The 19,123-nt window shown below is 41.2% G+C and overlaps 1 long non-coding RNA gene across 1 annotated transcript in view; it reads right to left on the bottom strand.

Annotated features, from left to right (window-relative positions):
- Positions 1-19,123, bottom strand: part of LOC115014707 (uncharacterized) — a 64,943-nt gene that overhangs the window by 28,190 nt on the left and 17,630 nt on the right. Inside the window, exon 2 of the long non-coding RNA XR_003832931.1 lies at positions 286-364. This is a non-coding gene — a long non-coding RNA (uncharacterized LOC115014707). The remainder of the gene's footprint in view (positions 1-285; positions 365-19,123) is intronic.

The following is a 19,123-nucleotide window of genomic DNA, read 5'->3' as shown; positions in this document are numbered from 1 at the left end:
TATGGTGGACATGTTAGGTACCTTATCAAAATAAAAGACTGTGGGAAGTTCAGAGGAACATGTTCTGGCAGGTGAACGAGAAGAAAACGGATCAAATTTGAAGAAATAACGAAATCCAGAGGAACTCTGAAGCACTAACAGTTTACACACTGTACATGCAAAACCCTTTTTTGAGAAACTATCTAGAAGATGGATGTATTTGTGTTGTGTGCATTAATGAGACCGTCGTCAGTGTTCCTTCACAAACACGCTGATTATTCTTCAGAAAAGCTGATTAGTTCTCACCTCTCACTGATAAGCTCCTCCATCACCGGCATCTGGCCTGCAGCGCTGACATTCATGTAACCATAAATGCAGAGACTCCCTGCAGACAGAAGATCACAATTACCAAATTGACATAATCATGTGTATTAATATAGGCTGAACCTTTAATTACAAATACAAACCAATTCATGCAGTCAGCAGAGTCGGTAGATCACATTAACATAAACGTATTAAACCAAATCAGAATCATGCAAATGCATCAATGTCCTTTGACATTTGAAGTCTAATAAGAATTGACCGGCGCTGTGTGTAATGTTAGACTCGATCATCTTAGATTTAACAACTTTAAACTTTTACTCATCCTATGCATTCAGGACCCAGAGTTTAGAAGAATCTAAAAGACCAAATTGAAAATGTTGGTGTTATATAGTGTAGGTGTTATTGGTCCTGATCTCCTGCTTTAATGTTGTGAAGGAAAACATGAAGACACAATCCTGCGTCCAGTGAGACAGTGAGAGGAAATAATGCATGATGGGACAATGTAACTGGCTCACAACCTGGGTACCAACCATACTTCATTACACTCAACGTATCCTCATACAAGTGTTCGTATGATATATTACAAAAGGTTCTTCCTCTTTGAATGTCCAGCAACATGTGTCCATTTTCAAATCAGTCATCGTCAAATCGTCAAATCTCCCCACTCTGACTGTCGCTCTTTATACTTCCTGGTTCACAATTACATGGAATTCAATTTGATTGATTGAAATACAAGAATAACAAGTTACTGTTTGTAGGTTTATGTACAAACAGCCTGCTTTATTGTGCAGAACTCAACAAATCAGAGTTACAACTCCACTTCAACGCCAACGTCCACGGCCGTGCAGGCGGGATGCACAGTGAAGGTCGGCCTGACGGAGAGGTCAGGAGGACGCTGAGGACGATCACGACCTGCAGAATTACCCCCTGAATAAAGAAATCATTCATCTTCAACCGTACGGGTAGCTGTCAGAACGATTCATCACGTGAACATTTAAAGCTGAGACCGCTCTGCACAAATCCTCATATTATCTACTTTAGAAAAAAACACAAAGGGCAGAGCTCATAGCCTCAGAGTATAGATAGAACATGTTGTGTTGCGCAGCATGAATACATTAATGAATACATTAATGAATACATTAATGTTCTGTTGTGAAACAAAGGAGCAAATTCACCCTCGTTAAAAATGTCACGCATACATAAAGATGTTTGTTCTTCTCTCTACACTTGGAAGAATCGTGAGGTAAGCAAAGTCTTGTGACTTCAAGAATAATGCTGGGGTGAAAAATCTTCTCTCTCTCACACACACACACACACACACACACACACACACACACACACACACACACACACACGACCAACCAAACATGCAATCATGTATTTAACATCATGGATTATGATCCAACAGATGGCATATGTTCAAGATGCTTAACACACACACACACACACACACACACACACACACACACACACACACACACACACACACACACACACACACACACACACACACACACACACACACACACACACACACAGTGAACTGTTCTTTGGATTCATGATTCTGGAGTGTTTACAGCAGTGAAGACAGACTTGTGAACCTTAGTTGAATCTCCATACAGGAACTGAGCGCAGTTATGGTTATAATATATTTCCAGGCCTCTTCAGAACGAGTCCGAGGGGGATGCGAGCTGCACAGTTGTGAGCGATGTAATGCTATTCCGCTGATTGACGGTTGGTAGTGTGCAATGAAACACAGCAATGCACCAGCTGCTAGCGTACATGATGCAAACCATGTTTCCAAATGTTCCAAAAATTGTTTTATGTGCATTAAGATGCATTCTATATTTGTGTCAGGCTTCAGGGACACACATAATTGGTAAACGATGAACATAAAGATGCAGACAGATAGAAACTAGCTAGCCTTTAAACAAGCTACACACAACCCACAATGCAACACTGAAGCATAAGATATACACTCACTCAAAGAGTGAATATGTAAATGTGTAAGACTCCACTTCTACAGAATATCTCACACTTTGTTCATGTTCACAACTTCAGAGTCTCGTCATCATTGTTTATCCATAAATCATGGAGTCCTTCCTTTTGACCTTTGAAAAAGACCCATTATAGAAAATCAAAAAAAAAAGAGGATTACAGTTTAGAGAGGATTAAAGACTCTGACCTTCATGAAAATATTACCATCATGTCATAGCCCATTGTTGTCGATGTTATCTTTAGTCAGATAATAGATTGTTATCATCAACAGTATCTCTGTTTCTATGGTTGCTCACATGAAGCGATGACATGCAGAGGGTTGCTGGAGAGGTTAAAGGTCAGCTGTATAGACTATTTGAGTACAATGACTTATGAAAGTGTCCTGATGAATAATCTTCATATACAGCTCTATGTATGTGCCTGCCAGGAAGATTCATCCTCAAATACATACATCAGTACACTCAGCCTTCAACGAGGTTCACATGGATACACAAGTGTACAGCTCTGTGCTGGTAGATGTCTCCTCCCACACGCAACTTCATCCTATGTACCAAACCAAACATTAATGCACGTTTGTACTCACAGATATGGATTGAGAAGATATGTGAGGTGATTCAGAGAGAAGTTTCCTCCAAATGGCACACATGCAAAGAAAAAACATGCACATGCACACTTCAAGCTTGCCTACATTCTTTAATCAAGGAGGGTTACGCTCTATTATTAGACCCCAGCTTAAAAATAATTCTATGGCTTTGTATATTTAATATATAGAGTCTGAGACAAAGCAGTTCTTGTGTTTAATACTTGGACATCAGAAAGGCTGAACATCAAGTACAGCTTCAGATTTATTTTGGAAACCTAATGTAATAAATATGAATCAAGAGTCTTTATTAAGTCTCCATAACTCATGGAATCTACTGTCCTTTATACTTATTCCTGTCAAAGGGTCTCCAGTGTTTCTGTGCAATAGAAAGAAACTTGCCTTGAGAATGAATTGTGACCTTAAGAAACCACTTATATCAAATAAATGAGTTCATGACAATAAGACAACTGTTCCTCAAGCGCCTGAGTTATACAACCTTTACCAACACACACCATCAATACATGCAATAACAAAGTATCCCTCACACACAGATACAATCTGCTGGGCCCCATCTGGTACCCTGGCACCCTGATACCCTGGCACCCTGGTACCCTGGCGCCCTGGTACCCTGGCGCCCTGGTACTCGGGCGCCCTGGTACTCGGGCGCCCTGGTACTCGGGCACCCTGGTACCCTGGCGCCCTGGTACCCTGGCACCCTGGTACCCTGGCGCCCTGGTACTCGGGCGCCCTGGTACTCGGGCACCCTGGTACCCTGGCGCCCTGGTACCCTGGCACCCTGGTACCCTGGCGCCCTGGTACCCTGGCGCCCTGGTACTCGGGCACCCTGGTACCCTGGCACCCTGGTACCCTGGCACGGGACTGAATCTAAACAGTAGATTTGGCTCCCTACGCACCGCACGATGCAAACACCTGCAGACTCCACCGCAGCACAATAAATCCATTACGGTGTCTCTCCTCTGAATAATTCAGGCAGCCGTCTATTTGGCAATTGTTCAGGTTAACACATTCTGCTGTTTTAATGTGAATTACTCATTTGTAGGCAGGTTGTATGTATGGGCAGAACTACATTACTCTTCTATTTATCAGCAGAAGTAAGTAGTTACTTATCTTTATCTTTCACAGTCCATCTTATTTCATGTCCAGTAAAACTGTTAATGCTAAAATTCATCATAAAATGACACAGTGATGTTCATGCTAACACTTTAGCATACCATTGAGCGACTGCAGATTACAAGCTTCAACATGGACCATTTTGAGTGTTGCCAGTTATGTTCCCATAATAAGTTGTGACGGTTGTGTTAAGTGGCATTCCTGCCAATGTTTATAGTAAATAATATGAATTGAGTTTGGCTATATCTAGGTTTGAATAGCACGGGGCTACATGCAAAGTCCGCTCTGTTACACTGGTGGATGGTTTGTCTCAAACATTCCTGTACATTCATCGTTCTCATTTTTCACGCTGCTGTTCTCAAACCCATGAACTCACTTTGAGCATTTTGTCACCTTTAAATAAGAACATAAATAAACAGGAATGTTTGGGGCACAACATAAGCTCACATGGCGACGTAAGTACCCATTAATGCATATTTTCCCACCTTCTTCCAACACATTTACAGGGAAGTTCATGGCACCAGTGTAATCAAGCATTCATTAATCCCAAACAGATTTTTACGTCATCGTAGGACTGATTTGCCAACAGTCTAAAATCTCCTTGGCACTGTCTTGAGGTTGCGGCGGGCCTGCTGACTATTCTTGAAACAGTCGGGGAGGTGAGGCGAGTTGAACGCATGACAGAGCTAATGGGCTGAGAGGGTTTACTGGAGTCTGTCAGCTCTTATCCAGTCACAGAGAGAGGAGGGGAACAGAAATACAAGGGGAAGGGTGACAGTGTGGGAACCTGATGGAGCAAAGTGAACGAGAGAGAAAGGTAATCGCCGAAATAGAAAAAGGAGAAGAAATACTGACATGATACAGAAAAATGCTTAATTTTCAAGCCCTGACAATCTGGTGACTCAGGCAAACAGCTTCTGGGTCGATGCATGAAAACATAAACAGTCAAATTGAAAAAGCCCAGGTAAGCCCATACTCCAGTAATGAGACATGCTTTTTAGATGCCTGGCTTCCTTCTGTCTCTGCTGATGTAGCATCGAAACATTCAAAGTTTGTTCTTGCACAGCATTATTATGGTTACATCCTGACATCAACAGAGGCCATGACAACAAGTAAAGGCAGGCAGGCTGCTCAAGCAGTGGGCGGGACATCACAAGTGGACAGAAATATTCATTTAAGAGGTTTATTTGTGGCAACATGAATGAGAGACTCAGCTGCAGGGACTCAAACGTGTATCATAACAGTTTAAATTGAAAGTCCTGAAGCAGAGTTCAGCCAACAGCCCAGTTAATGTACATGAATGTAAACACAGATTTGCAGTCTATGTGTAGAGTGTATGGGTCTCCCTGTACTCGTGAAGAAAGCTACTGACAGTGTTCCTGTCAGCCGGCTGAGTCTCGTAAAATATTTAAAGCTCAGCCACCAGCTACTCCCCTGTTTTGGAGCGAAGTCTGAATGAAGTCATAGCAGGGAGCTCCTGTGTTGTGACATTCCCACCCTGTGATTACATTAGGCCCAGTCAACCGTCTGCCTTTTTAAAAAGACTTGTCAAAGATTTGACAAACTAAGAGCAGGGGTCTGGAGAAGGGGATCCAAGAAACAACAAAGTTCGGTTGTGTCCGCTTTCCTTAATGAGAATGAGTTATACATCATTTAATACGTTTTTTATTGATTATGTTGCTTTTTGTAAACCATTTCCATTTTTGTTTTCATCATGCTCTTGTTGTTCGACACTAATGAAGTCAGAAAAGCTTGGTTTGACTTTATATCTATTGGTTCTGATTCTGTTGTAAACACATATTTACTGTCAATTTGACCAAAAATCTAATTTCACTTATCACTTGGTTCACTGTTCTGTAATGAACTGTCATATTTGACTTTGAGGCAGATAAGTAGGAAGTAGGCTGAAAAACATGGGACTGAAAGTAAAGCCAAGTTCACACCGAGTCGTCAGATCTCTAGTTTTGTTCACACCTTGCAGTCTTGTCATCAAGAGTCCTGAAGTCGTTGTGGTTTTCACAGGGTCACCCACTACAAGATCTCTCAGCAGGAAGAATCCCGATGAGTATGCCTGGACTCCTGGACATGTGCATAGTCGATGTTGTTGGTGGCACACATGTTCGCAAAATAGTCTGTTTCCACATGTCTTTACTATTTATAGCCTGTTTCCTTTAGGGGCAACAACAGTGTTGGTCCATGTTGCAAATGCCACACACAGTTACAGGCGAGGCCAGGTTTCCCCTCAGCTCGTGTCTTGTGCTCTCGTTGGCTGTAGCTCCAGATATTTAGCCTGCTAGAAATCTGGGATGCGTCCGCGAGGCATCAGCAAGCGTCTCACACGCCTATTCGTGCGTGCTGAGCCAAAGCCGATTTGTCACTGATCTGAGGCTTCTGTGGAGGAGCTCGTATAGTAGAAAATCAGATATAGTCATGCCATGAAGTGTGAACTAGGCATAAGAGATCCGATACTGCTGACTCCCAGGACGCATGAATGGCAAAAGAAACAATATATTGGTAGAACCTTTTGTTTATTTTACATTTTTTATGGACATAATAGCTCAATTTCAAAAGGGCTATAACAAAATATGGGCTCCAGTGTGTGATTTTGACACTTCTGCGACACAGCCAGGTTAGGACAGAGTTGTCTGTGCAAGTACAAGGAAATATATGTATGTAAAATACACAACCTGAGAGCAAACCGAGAAGACAGATGATCACCAATGGTCACAGAGAAAGTAAAATAATGGAAGACATGCAATGTGATTGAGCACAAACAACAGAGACAGCAGACACTTCAGGATGAGCAGACAGCTCCAGACTGACTGACGGAGGGTGGAGGGCTCGTCTGTGTTTGTTAAACTGAGGTTCAGCCAAAGGTTTCCAGATAAGGCGGGGCTAATCTGAAAACTAAGCTCCTGTGTGCCATCAGCACAGTGGCTTCATGCAGGTACTAAACTAAGCACCATTCAAAAAACAACCTTTGGAACTCTTTCTATTTATATCTATAGCTGTGAAAACCATCAGGGTGGTGTAAAAATACCTATGGCATAAATTGGTTTGTATGTAGATGTTATATATAGGCTTTTATGCCCATATTTTGTACTCCCAGTTTTGCTTCTTTTGCAGTTAAATGAAAGCATTTCAGCACTTCTCATACCTGCTTCAGGCTTTCTTCTGATAATTTAAACACTAGTGTAAGAAGCGTTGTACAGTATATCCAGGCATACTTAATGGCTAATGAGCAATATGCAAAGACAGGAAAGAAACCATAACAAAACCGTTCTACTTTGTTTATTTAAACTTTTCTCAATATCAATGTATATTAATCCCGAACCATCATATGTTTGTAAAGACTTGTTGATTACTTCTGTATGCCTTAATATCCTTCTAACTTGGCAGATAATTCTTCAAGTGTTTTTTCCTATAATGTATGTGTAGCACATAGACAGGAAAACACCACAATAACAGTGACTAACAGTGACTTGAGGCTAAACACAACAAACAAATCTATATTGCCAGTTAAAGCAATCTACTTTTAGCCTGCAGTGAGGTCAAACCAGTGTCTTCGTTTTATACAACCATTCTATTTATTGACTCCAATACAAAAAAAACAATTTAGCTCCTCAACTTGGCAAACTCACATTTTTACCAAACTGCTGCTGCTGCACAGACCGAAAAGAGCTAAATTACTGGTACAACAGACAGAGGTACAACAGACAGAGCTACAACAGACAGAGGTACAACAGACAGAGGTACAACAGACAGAGGTACAACAGACAGAGGTACAACAGACGAAGGTACAACAGACGAAGGTACAACAGACAGAGGTACAGCAGACGAAGGTACAACAGACGAAGGTACAACAGACGGAGGTACAGCAGACGAAGGTACAGCAGACGAAGGTACAGCAGACGAAGGTACAACAGACGAAGGTACAGCAGACGAAGGTACAACAGACGAAGGTACAGCAGACGAAGGTACAACAGACGAAGGTACAAGCAGACGAAGGTACAACAGACGAAGGTACAGCAGACGAAGGTACAACAGACGAAGGTACAGCAGACGAAGGTACAACAGACGAAGGTACAGCAGACGAAGGTACAACAGACGAAGGTACAACAGACGAAGGTACAGCAGACGAAGGTACAGCAGTTTATATTCTAAAAATAAACAATGACATTTACGATTAATAGAGTTGGAAACTAATAGTTAACTTTTTAAACGGTAGAGTTATTGTGTGTATTCTATTCACTTTAAAGAGACAAAATACACATACACACACACACATACACACACACACACACACACACACACACACACACACACACACACACACACACAACGTTTCAGCTGTCTCCATGTGTGCTAATGCACACCCACATAGGAAACCCTGGGTGTGTTGAGAAGGCTTTAACCCAAATGCAACTTGAACTAATGGTTGAACCAGAGGGAACAGATGGCGTCATGCCAAGCGGTTAGAGTGCAGCTGTAACTGACCATCGAGCTTTGTGCCCGCTGGGTCACACACACATTCTCTTTGTACTTCCAACCCTAAACACCCGAACCCAACCTTAAACCAAGGAGAGCTGACGATTCATTTGTGGCTCGACTGAAAATTAATAGACAACAATATATTTAGTCTATTATATATTTAAGTCAATAATATCATCACTTATATATACACCAAATAAATAAATGAAAAATAAACTATTAGCCATCGCACACAATATCAAGTTTAAAGATATCCTCACTATCAAGGTAAATAACTGGGGTAAAAGTGTAAAATTAGTCTTCACAAAAACTGAAATACATAGGCGCGCACACACACACACACACACACACACACACACACACAAATCAGCAGAAGACGTAAGAACACTTACAAACCTAGACCGGCTGCAGGTTGATTTTAGTTTGACATATGTCCATATAGTTTTAGTTTTGACTGTCAAACACAATGTTCAGTCTTCTTTGACACTTCTCAAACGGACTTAATGCTATAACAACGTGTTAATGTTTTGTGACACTCCTGTCAGGCTTCATAATATTGACACCAAATGTCATCTTAATATTGGAATTGTGAATAACAAATGGAGCTTCCAAAATGGGTCCCATTGTCAACATTAGTACCCAAATATACATCACATTCTAACATGCACAGGGGGCTTAGATATGCTCAGTATGTGTACATCCCAAGCTTCTTGTTGCTTGGCTGTGAGAATAATACAGAATGTTATTAATATGATAACATTGACCTTCACTGAGCCACAGACGGAGAGAAAGATGTGAGAAGAAATGAGCATCTGTGCTCTGTGGATCTGAAGATCTGATGGTCACTGTTCAGCCTTTCAGAGTCCGGCGGAGCTTAGTTAACCCACTTAGTTGAAGCCAAACAACACAATGTAATTTGCAATTAACATTTTAAATGTGATTATTAACGAAGCACTTTTAATCTGCCAAGAACGTGAAGTTGAGATGCAACCTTTCATTTAGACAATGGAGTGAGTTTATTACATGAGGCTTCATTAGACGCTACTAGCATAACACACATCTATGCTTGAACTGCCGGTGGTCGAGTTGCATTGTGGGTAATGCACGCACAAGGTTTTTTCGACACTGTAATAGGAGTGAATCATAGACTGTAAAATAAGTGAAAGTAGTCGCCATGACATCACCCATTGGTTTGTAGACTACGGTTTTGAAGCCTTGACTTTAGCATTTTGCCCGTCGACATCTTGGTTATTTAGAACCAGAAGTGACACGAGAAGTTGGAGCAAAGTACAACCGAATGCTGAAAAATACATTTTATGCGAACAAAATGTTACAATTAACTTTCATGAACTGAAAACAAAAGGTTAAATGGGAACATGATTTCTTAAATGAACATCATGCTGTATTGAAGAAGACTTGAAACTAGGGATCAAGACCATAACCTCATTAGCAAAATGTTTACTGACGTAATAAATCAAGTGAGAAATATGGTCATTTTCTCATAGACTTCTATACAATTGGACATTTTTTTTAAACCAGGGGAATCGCCCCCTGCTGGCATTTAGAAATAATGCAGATTAAAGGCATTCCCCATTGGCTTCCCCTTTCAGGCACGGAGGTTGCCGCTTGAGAGTACACATTCTCAACCACTGATTGTCCTTAAACATCCAACTGTCAATCATTATCTATTCATGGATACCCTTCCTCTCTTCATTAGGGTAATTCAGGTCTTTGTTATCCAGCTTTTTAGCTTCCATGCAGCAAACTGGTGACCCGACCTTATCGTTTTACATGTCCTACACTTCTAATGCTTCAGAGTCAAGCTGTACGACCGACAACATGCCGCAGCTCTGGTGCTTTCATACTCAACGAGTCAAACTCACTTAATGAGATGAGTCGAATGACATCTAGGCCATGGAAATGCCATATTCCATACCATTGATGCATCTTTCAACATTGTGGGATGGGACATGACTGAACGAAGGCCTTCAGATGACACACAATACGTTTACAACACACAACATTACTACCAGCAACAGCTAACTGTCAACAGTGAACTAGTATGAACCCTATAAAAGCTGTTCATACCAGTCAAGTGGATAATTAGCCAACGAGAGAAGAAGAAAAGGTGGATTCTGCACACATACACACTCACACGCACGCACGCATGCACTGCTGTCTTTACTTTTCTGATTGATTGTGATTTTGAGTGTTCTGAAACTAGCTGGAGTGAATCAGGGCAGATGTGAAGTAATATTCATTCAAGAGTTCATGCTTATCTAACAATACCCTAATGCCCTCAGACTTCCTTTTGCTTATTGATTTATTTATATCCGCTTCATACGCATTTCATTTTTCATTTTATAGTTGAAAAGTTAAATTTTACATTTTAAATTTCCCTCGGGATGAATAAAGTTTCTATCTATCTATCTATCTATCTATCTACCTATCCATCTATCCATCCATCCATCCATCTATCCATCTATCTATCCTATCTATCTATCTATCTATCTATCTATCTACCTATCCATCTATCCATCCATCCATCCATCTATCCATCTATCTATCTATCTACCTATCCATCTATCCATCTATCCATCTACCTATCCATCTATCCATCCATCTATCTATCTATCTATCCATCTATCCATCTATCCATCCATCTATCTATCTATCTACCTATCCATCCATCTATCCATCTATCCATCCATCTATCCATCTATCTATCTACCTATCCATCTATCCATCTATCTAAGTGTTTCCTTATAACTAAGGATTTATTTTTTCATTGTGAAGGTACTTCAGGGATTGGTTGTTCCAAGTAAATGTAAAAATGTATGTACCGGCAAAGATTTAAAGCATGAGGGGAGACGTAAAACATTCACCCTACAACATTTGAAGAGTTTCAAAAGGGAACTTGTGAGGATTTGAGAAATAATAACAATAATAAAGAAACAGATTTAGCAGAGGTCTGCGCTCTCCCTTCTAGTTAAGTGAAAAATAATGTGTGTATCTGCCCCCGTCATTCGGATCCGCTCCGAAATTGGATAGTTTTTTCCTTGGCCCATGCTCCCCCCTTCCTGTGAGATTTATAAACAGTCAAACAAACCAACCGAAAAGGGTAATGGCATAAGGTCGGAATTTATATAGCACTTTTCTAGTCTCGTAAACAAAGCCTGTGGGTAAGTGTTAAAATGTGGCGTTTTATTTTAGAAAAATGAAGGGAGGACTTGTTGGAAACTACCATTCAAATCTACAGAACACTGTGACTACAAATCTAATTAAAACAAGAGCAGGCTTTATAAAACCAATGAAACTAGATGTAAAGCATAAAACAAAAGAAATTGACTAAATCTCATCAAGGTCCACTTACTATCATCTCCTAAAGCTTCGAATGCCATCTCACTTTCTTTGCATCTCCCAGATGCAGTTTGAGTAAACTCTCATATTGTCATCTCACATCTCCATCAGTTGATGGAGTTGATGGAGTTGATGGAGTTGCTCACACTCAGTCAGTGAGAGATTTAGAGAAATCAAGTGAACCATCATTTAAGATTATTATGTCTAACTATAAGATTAAGATCAGTTTATGAGTTATCTTAAAACAGGACTACTGAGAAGGATCTCAAATGTTAAATTAATATATGAAGTTAGCTAATTACCATTCAGGGTTCGGGGATAAATGTGTGTTCCTTGTTAAGCACACACTGATTTAAATCTTTGCTGTGGACTCGAGGGGGGGTTACAGTTCGTCCTTGCCAGCTTCTAACCTCCCACCAGCTGCCGTCCTACCTTGAATTCCTCCCTTCTGTTTTAATTCACTCCAATTATCTGCCTACTCCTGCACTCTCAGGGCCCCTCCAACAGAACCCTGCTCCCACAAAGCTTTCCCCGTCGCTGTGTTTTGAGCAGCGACAGAAATTACCCTTTAGACATCTGGACAGACTTGCTCTTGAGTTTCCTTCCAAGTGCAGGCACACGGATGACTCGGTTTGGTTTTATTTGTCACTTGTAATCAAATGTGCCGGCCCGGTTGGTGCCAACTATGTGGATCTCCAGGCGGAGTAATATACTTCACTGTGACCGAGTGCAGCCCGGTGAATCTAGGTGGACGAGGGAGAAGTCGAGTCATTCTGGCAGGGAGGACAGCGTTCTGCTGCACCCACGAGACGGGGAAACACACTTGAATAATTTCCCAATTTAATTTAAATGCTAATTTGAGTTTGATGGCATTCTTGGGTCTCTTCTCTCTCAATGGCAGGATAGATGCTTCTCTTTAGTTCTGGTTTTGCATTGATGCTCAGTAAGCTCCTATTCATCCTCATGACTCAGTAAGGCTCCTACACATGGAGGGCTCAGCTAAACCAGCTGGAGAGCTACGCCCAAATTGCTAAACTGAGGGTAATGAACTTCCTGTTGTCTCCGGGTACACAGGCAAGAATACTGTGCAGCTGAGAGTCTATTTACTCTCCACCGATGAAATCCACCAATTTCATTTGCATACTTCACCCCAACTGCTCAGGGTTCATTAAGGTATCGATCCAGGACGTTGCCTTGAATTATTCAGGGGGGTTATAACCGTGGAGAGAGGAACAAAAGAAGAGACGGAGGGAGCAAAAGAAAGTAAGAACAATGAGAAGAAATAAACAGATGATAGACATCAAGATAAAGAAAAAGAGACGTAAAGAAAGAAGCTTTTTGGACTTTGTGGGAGTAGTTTGACTTTGGGTCTCATCATTATATTGGTTCTTAATAAAAGCTGACACTGGATGGTATTTCATGGGCACCGGTCTGCTAAATGTCAGTATGGTCTCAGTTCGAGGCCTCTGACTGATATAAACCTATTAAAAGAAACTCGTAAAGAAGAGAGGAATGAATTATAAAGGCCAAATACTTAAAGGTGAATTATCTCTTTAACTATCTGGATCTTAATTTCTTTCCAGTCACATTTTTCAGATCAAGAAACACATGTTTAATCCAAGTCACTGAGCTGTTTGAGTGTCATTTGCACTGTGGAGCTGCATGTGTAGATACAGTGGGGCAAAGATAAACCAGGAAGTCTCTCTGCAGGATCATATGGATGTTTAAGAACAGCGAGTTTAGGTCTTTTCAACATCCTCTTAAAGGATTTCATAGTTTCAAATCCCCCACAGATTTGTGACCTTCCCTCAACTTCCTATTTATAGACTAAAGATACGCTTTGTGCACTGACACCAGACAAATAAACATATTCTTTCAGTTATTTGTCATTCTTATTGTATATTTATATTTCTCTTGATTTTATAATACTTTTTCAAATATTTCTCTTTCAATATCTGCTCTTAATTTACTTTTTAATTCATCTTACTGTGTTATATATGCATCATTATACACCGAAGCAAATACCTTAACTAATTCTGTGTTTTCTGGATCTTTCCAAGTTTAGATGTGAGAAAAGCTTTCGTTCTGTTTTGGAGACGAGCGCACTCCCTGGAAATTAAACTTGTATGAATTTGAATAAAAATAAAACTGAAGGTCCCAAAATAAACAAATGAAAAGGGTAAGTTATTCTTATGGAGCCTTACTGTCTGTCTTCCTGCCTGCTGTCTGTCTTACTGTCTGTCTTCCTGCCTGCTGTCTGTCTTACTGTCTGTCTTCCTGTCTTCCTGTCTGTCTTACTGTCTGTCCTGCCTGCTTGTCTGTCTTACTGTCTGTCTTCCTGCCTGAGTGTCTGTCTTCCTGTCTGTCCTGCCTGCTTGTCTGTCTTACTGTCTGTCTTCCTGCCTGCTGTCTGTCTTACTGTCTGTCTTACTGACTGTCCTGCCTGAGTGTCTGTCTTACTGTCTGTACTGCCTGAGTGTTTGTCTTCCTGTCTGTCCTGCCTGAGTGTCTGTCTTACTGTCTGTCTGTCCTGCCTGAGTGTCTGTCTTCCTGTCTGTCCTGCCTGCTTGTCTGTCTTCCTGTCTGTCCTGCCTGCTTGTCTGTCTTCCTGTCCTGTCTGTCCTGCCTGCTTGTCTGTCTTCCTGTCTGTCCTGCCTGCTTGTCTGTCTTCCTGTCTGTCCTGCCTGCTTGTCTGTCTTCCTGTCTGTCCTGCCTGCTTGTCTGTCTTCCTGTCTGTCCTGCCTGCTTGTCTGTCTTCCTGTCTGTCCTGCCTGCTTGTCTGTCTTCCTGTCTGTCCACAGGAACTGTTGCGATTTCAAAAGCCATAAAAACCTGCTGGTCTGTCCAAAGAGCACCTTGAGCGAAAGTGACTCACAACTAGATCGCTGAACATAATCGTGTGTAAAGTCTTCCAGGAGGAAAATGTAAATCATGCTCCTCAAAGATTATAACATGTATAATTCACAGGATTAAGATATATAAACATCACATAAAGCTTTCATCTAACCAGGAAGTAAATGCAGAAGCAAATATGACTTAGAATTAAACGCTAAAATGTTACCCGTTATCATTTGGTATAGTAAAGAGCAAAACACTGACAGAGAAGATGACGAGGACATCAAAGCAGAATCAGTGTATTACATATGAAGCAGTGACTCCCAGTCAGGCCCCCCCCTCACACAGACTCACACTTTGTTTCTCTCTCACCACAATGCAGCCTATTGTGTGCTGCATTATTTAACACATGCCTTATCTTTACAACCTAACACCCCCAACAATTTAAGTCTTGGCTGACCTGCTTCCTCTGTCAGGTCGTCTGTATCAAAGTCCAATGCCAGCGCTGCCTTCTTTATAACACTGGAGCTCACAGGTCGCTCGTATCGGCTGATACCTCCAGGTGTACGAAGAAACACTGGAGATGATCATTATGTTCTATTATTACCTGTTTACTTCCAGTGCGGAAGAAATAAACAGTTAAGCTTTTAGTTTGATGGTCGTAAATGCAAACATAGGTCATTTGAAGTGTTTGAACAAAAGCACTAAAAATGTGAACAGTAAACATTTGGCATTTTGTTTTTAAAAGATAAAGTTTTAGAGACGATGTCATTACATATAAAGTCCAGTCGGCTAATTCGTGAAGACGTGGCCGTGACAAACGTGACGCTTATCCTGAAACTTTAAAATGTCAGTTCATGAACATACAGAAATGACAGAAGTAAAAGCTTCCAGCAAGCTAACGTCACATTTCAGATCACATTTGCACAAATAAAGCAAAGTGAACATTACTTTTGAGTGTGAACAAAACTTTAGAGGGCATATTCCTGCCTTTTGATTGACATTGCTACGGTGTCCTCTTGTCAAATAAGGATTATTTCATTGCATCAATCAGTTTGTTCTGGTCTGGATGTTCACAAACCAAAAGTTGACGTCTTCAAATAGCTTGTTTTCTCGAGCCAAATATATTTTATTACAATGCCTATAAAAAAACAACAAAGAAAAACAGCAAATCCACACATTTTAAAAGCAGGAAGGAGCGTTTTTGCTTGATAAACCAATAAATAATCAAAATACTCTTTTTCACTGTTCGGCTGTTGACTTCCTTCCTGTGAGGTCAAAGCCAACGAGTAAAACGAACTCTGCCTCCCGAGCAGCTCGGCCTCAGAGGATCTGTTTGTAAACTGAGAATCCAATAAAGACTTTATTAAAGATGGCCGTTAAAAGTCAAAGTTAGTCCTATAAACACAAAGTGAACTCGCAGGGGAGCGGTGGGGAGAACCAGAGAGCCAGTTCCCAGTCCCGTTAACTGTCGAGGTGGGTTCTGTTAAGCAGCTTCTACAGGAGCATGTAGGTCACAGACACGGCTGAACATCAGCAGCTCAGTGATGCTCAGGCTCCCCGTCAAACACAGAGACAAGAAGCTGCCAGCAAACTTCAGTCAGGCATTATGCACACACACTAAGATCTGTGTGTGTGTGTGTGTGTGTGTGTGTGTGTGTGTGTGTGTGTGTGTGTTCACGCATTCCCATGCATGACAAATGCCAATGTCAACACGTGTTTATGCATTAAAGTAATAAAGTGCATAAATCATCCATGTAGGTAATATTTGTCTGTGTACGTCTGCATACGTATATGCAGGTGTGTGTGTGTGTGTGTGTGTGTGTGTGTGTGTGTGTGTGTGTGTGTGTGTGTATAAAGTGACTCACCTGAGTCCACAGCCATGCAGAGATGGTATTATAAACCATCTACAGAGCAACAATCTGCTATCTACTAGATTAGATCCTTTATTCTGCTGAGAGCTGGAAACATGGAACAATAAAATGATAAAAGTATCTGCGGCTCTCCTCACAGGTGAGGAGAGCTTTATTAGAAAGAACGAAATGCAAAGAGCGAAGACTTGGAAAAGCAAGAACTGGTCATAACTTCCATTTGATGAGTTGGTCATCAACTGGAGATGAACCTTGATCTCAACCACGATTAAAGGAAACATATCTGTTGTTTCAGATGTTTGACTTTCTTCAGCAGCTCGTCACTAACTGTGTGTGTCTGCTGTCAGATCGTCCAATCAGAGCCTGCGTCTGATGGAAACTCTGCTGAAGATCTCTGAGACCTAACCAGTAAATATGCTGCAAAGTGGGCTGATAGTTATCCGTGTCTGAGAGCACAACATATTAAAGTGTTTGCCCTTATTCTGAAAAAGACAATATTCCTGCCACGCTGTTTAAATGGCTACTAAAAATAAATATTCCACTAATATTCATGTATTGAAATGTGTATTCCAAACGCGCTGTATACCAAAGAATGCTCTTAAACCCTGAAACATATCAGCATGTCCCACATGGGTTCATCTTAAAATGCTGCACACGGAATATAAAGACAGAATATGCTGTTTACGTGATCGCTTTCAAATTCAGAATATTTTAATATTTGGAATAATACGTTTTTACATACCAGGGAGATGCAGCGTAGAAGCAATGTATATATTTATAAGGTCATAAACCGATCACCTCGTGCTGTACAGACGTATTCAAAATGTAACCATGAGGATTAAACAAAGTGCATACCAGATTATTACCTTTGATAAAGCTTATAGTTAGGGCTGGCTCAAGTTTGCCTTGGATCAGCCCCTAGTTATGCTGCTATAGGCTTAGACTGCCGGGGGACACCTTCCTGCTCTCCTCCTCCTCTTCCTCTCTCCTCCCCTCCCTCTCTTCTCCCTCTCTATCTGTATGCATTTATGTAAATGTATGTTATTAACTCATCATCCGGGGTATCATCCCGGTGTCTCATGTGGCAGGTTGCCACTGATAAAGTTTACGTCAGGATCATGAATCGTGGCTGCGCCTGCTGACCTGGTCCTGCTGGACACCGGGAAGCCTTTTTGACATTTTCCTGGATTCATCCAAACTTTCTCTTTTTCAACACAACATAATTTCTGTCAAATGTTGTATTTGTACTATGTTGTTTATCCTGTACACACGACATCTATTGCACGTCTGTCCGTCCTGGGACAGGGATCCCTCCTCAGTCTCTCCCTGAGGTTTCTTACAGTTTCCTCCTTATGGGGTTTCTTTTAGGAAGTTTTTCCTTGTGCGATGCGAGGGTCTAAAGACAGAGGGTCTAAGGACAGAGGGTCTAAAGACAGAGGGTCTAAGAACAGAGGGTGTAAGGACAAAGGGTCTAAGGACAGAGGGTGTAAGGACAGAGGGTCTGAGGACAGAGGGTCTAAGGACAGAGGGTGTAAGGACAGAGGGTGTAAGGACAGAGGGTCTGAGGACAGAGGGTCTAAGGACAGAGGGTCTAAGGACAGAGGGTGTCGTATCCTGTACAGTCTGTAAACACTGAGACAAATGTATAATTTGTGATATTGGGCTGTATAAATACATTTGATTTGACCTTTCACACCTTCACAATCCCTAGAAATAAAACCTACACTGTGAAACTGCTTCCCAGGAAACTTAATAACACACTTACAGCATCATCACATTAAACTCAGACTCTGCAGGTCGATCAGGTCATGGTAGTTGGTCTGCGCCAAACCTTTAACACATCATGTCATCTGTTTATATGAAACTTTGATAAATGGAGCTTTAATACAACACTTCATTGATAACCCTGCACCATAAACTCACAACAATACAGGAGCTGCTGCTTGGTGTTGTAGTGAAACATAATAAATCACATTTATACTGCAGCTCATTATTTGTTGTCTAATGCAGAAGTTGTTCACCTGCCAAGTACAACAGATCCAGGAATTTGTTTATATTTGAAGTATATTTTCCCATGACAAGCTTTGCAGCACAACTGGAGAGTGTGATGTTCCACCCCCCGACACATCCAAAACATCTGACAAGCTTTATGATCTGAAAAGTAGCAACTAAACTGTCCGTACTTTATTTTAGAGCATTGTTTAGAATAAATATTTACAAATTGATTTGTGCCGCTGGTCAAACAGTACGATGGACTCATCTGTCATGAGCAGCTCAGATGTTTGTAGGAAGGAACAGTCTTCAAAGTCCAGCAGTCAACACAACGTAATGGATCCTATTTTTAGGATCCATTACATTGGCTCATCGAGTGCAGTGTCTGGCAGGCTGACTCACTGCAGCATGTCAGTAACGAGACACTGCTCTGGGCCTGGAATCAAACACACACTCAGCTCTGCAGAAAGATCCTTTACTGGTCTTCATGCTGATATTTCTTAAACAAGAAAGGTTGATTCTTTTGCAGCAGAGAGTTTATTTATGCCTCCAGAGCAGC

This window comes from Cottoperca gobio, chromosome 10 (assembly GCF_900634415.1).
Source record: "Cottoperca gobio chromosome 10, fCotGob3.1, whole genome shotgun sequence".
Taxonomy (NCBI): Eukaryota; Metazoa; Chordata; class Actinopteri; order Perciformes; family Bovichtidae; genus Cottoperca; species Cottoperca gobio.
This window is presented reverse-complemented; position numbering and strand designations above follow the sequence as displayed.